The sequence below is a fragment of the Pteropus vampyrus genome, unplaced genomic scaffold (genome assembly GCF_000151845.1).
Source record: "Pteropus vampyrus isolate Shadow unplaced genomic scaffold, Pvam_2.0 Scaffold361, whole genome shotgun sequence".
Taxonomy (NCBI): domain Eukaryota; kingdom Metazoa; phylum Chordata; class Mammalia; order Chiroptera; family Pteropodidae; genus Pteropus; species Pteropus vampyrus.
Window position 1 is genome coordinate 523,637 of NW_011889142.1, and position 2,857 is coordinate 526,493.

The window sequence follows — 2,857 nt, forward strand, 5'->3', positions numbered from 1 at the left end:
GATCTAGGACTCCAAAGATGTTCCCTGAATTCTCCCACCCTGTGGAAGATGGACATGATTTCAGGGAACATTCTGAAGACAGTAGCTGAGGCCCTACCCTCAGGTCCAAGGTTGCTTGGAAGACGCCGGAGGCCCTTTCTACACAGTGGGCCAGAGGCTGATTCGGGCCCTGGTTAACGATCCGCACCTGGTGGGTTTTGCAGGTATCAGTAAGAGCCAGGCTGTCCAGCTCCCAGTGCAGCCTGTTCCATCGCTCTATGTGGGTGGCATTCCCCAAGAGCCAGGGTGGGGGCAGGGTGAGCAAGCTAGCAAGCATCAAGGTAAAGAGGAACAGGAGCTGTTTGTTGAGACATGTGCTCTTTAGAGGGGATGACTTCCATGCCAAGACAAACATCTTCAGAAATAAATGCCTAATTATGGGTTTGAAGTTTGGGTTTTATTAGGAGACAATTGGCTCTTGTCAGGATGAACTTTCGCACGAGGGAACGTGAGAGGGCAGGGTGGGAAGTGGTTGTCTCAAGTACCCTTCGGCTACGAAGTAATGTGTATCTAGGGGGAGACAATTTTACAAAGTTGGTTTTCCCGGGGAACTACTTGCTCAAGGGGCTACAGCTGCACCCTCTCCAACCTCCCTATTCAACTGGATTGCGCCGTTGTCATCAGCTGCCACTAAAAAGGCTTTTCAGCACCAGGCCTAGGGAGGGTATCCTTCTGACCCCTTCTACTCTGAGCTACTCGCTCTCTGCAGCCGAGGCAAATAACTTTATGACAGGGCACGAGGAGAAATCAGGCAGCTGTTCCGTACACAGTCCAAGCCTCTATGGTAAGAGGTGGGTCTGACAACTGAGCATCCAGCACTACCTTCGCCATGTACCTTTTATATACCTTCAGGCAAGTATGTTAAGTCCTTCGAATTAATGTTCGTACTCTGTAAAACGGGGTTAATAGTAGTCGCATTATAAGGTTATCGTACGGACTGTATGAAATATTGAGGAAAAATGAATGGAATGTACATCATCGAAACCAAGCTAGTTTTGACAGGGAATTTTAATTTCTATAATTAGAACGGGACAACATTTATAAACTGGGACATCTAGTTATTCCATTTAGAAACATTAACTATTATTAAGAAACCCGAGTCTCAGTTCTACAGTGGGTCGCTATGGAACTTTGAGAAAATGATCGCCCTTCTCTGGAACTCAGTTTCTCTATCTGTGAAATGGAGTAAATAGGATTCAAGGAGCAGATTCAGAAGGACATTGAGACTGGTCATTGTCTCTTAGAGATTCATCGAGATTGTGTTTTCCGTTACAGAATACAATCCTGCAGTAAGCGTTGCTTTAAATTACTAGTAACTGAGTGAAGAGGGATTTGCGGCATTGTCACCACTGCAGCGAGGGCAAGAGCCCCGTGTTCTGTGGGCCTCACATCCCAGCTCTGAGAAGGGAGGGGCTGCACGCACTGCACCTGTGTTTTCTCCCTCATCCAAGGTATAACAATGGGGGGGCTCAGCACAGGGGAGAGAAGGGAGGTGGGACCTGGACCCCAAAGGACTGCAGGCTCCCCGAGATCATTGTCTCCCATGAGCACAAGCCTCGCACTAGCGCCACTGGAGAGTCTGGGAGAGGGGCCCAAGGGTCCAAAGGACATTTCCCTTTCTGTTCCAAGGAAACGCACATCTTCCTATGCTTTCCCCCTGACTTCCGGGACCGCTCTCCCCACATACATGGTGGAAAAGCTCTTCCCCACCCCACGCTTCTCCCTGTCCTGGCTCTGTGTCACCTTAGACAAGTCCTTGTCCGGAAAATGGAGAGGCTGGGCACACGAATGGCGAGGAGACAGTCAGTGCCACAATTGCTCGTCCCCATGATGTCTGAGCACTGCTGTCTTGTGAAACGCCTCGGGGTTGGCAGCACGGACTTGCGGGCTCCAGGATCCCCTTCCCCACTACTGTAACTTGAGTTGCGGTAATGCAAAGGCCTGATGCCCACCCAGGTACTTCTGGCAGGATCGACGCGCTTCTGTGGGCCTCGGCCGGAGGAAATAAGGCCCAGAGACAATAGGAAACGGGTAGGAAGTCTCAGCTGACTGGCCAGATAATTCAGATCGGCAACCAGTTACCTAGGAGTGTAGTGACTCTCCCTTTCCTGGCAATTGTGGACAAATGGAGGCCAAAAGGCCCCTGGAGATCGTCTGATTCAGCCCCCGCATTGTGTAAATACGGGAACTGAGACCCGCAGGGAGGAACTTGCTGGCCAGGGGTAACACGGCAAAAGGAAAGAGCAGGGGTCCGACCCTGCCGCTGAGGCTCTGGGGCCAGAGCAGATCCCCGCAGGCCAAGCCAAGAGGCCTCCTTCAGCCACAGGTCAGCCCGCCCAGTTCTCTGGCGTGTCCGATGGCTGCTGCCGCCCGGGGTCCTGGATCTCGCCTCCGACACTCGCCTGTGCATCCAGACCACCCAGCGGGGGAAGGCCCCTCGCTCGGGCACTCGGCCAGTTGGCCCCCGGGACGTGAGGAGCGCCTTGCACAGGCGTCGCCGCCTGAGGCTCCGCGGGGGGTCGGGTCGCAGCCGTCCGGAATCAAGGTCCCGCGTGCAGGCAGCTTCCGCAGCAGGGCAGCAGGGCGGGAGGCGGCACGTGGCCCCCGCGAGGGCAGCCGCCTGGGAGAAGGGACATGGGCCCGGGGGTCCGGAGCAGGTGCGGCAGCACGCATCTTTGACAGAGGCTGGCAGGACACGGACCGGCGGGTGAAAGGGGCAGCGGCCGTGCCCGCCCCGTCCAAATTCCTTCTCGGGGCGCCTCTGCTCCCAGAAAGCAGACTGTGAGTGACATCTGCCCCAGATCCCTCCTCCAAGGGG

At 54.7% G+C, this 2,857-nt stretch overlaps 1 protein-coding gene across 1 annotated transcript in view; it reads right to left on the reverse strand.

Annotated features, from left to right (window-relative positions):
- The window catches only part of SLC16A2 (solute carrier family 16 member 2), an 85,822-nt gene that overhangs the window by 30,427 nt on the left and 52,538 nt on the right, over positions 1 to 2,857 (reverse strand). The gene's annotated exons all lie outside the window — the stretch shown is intronic.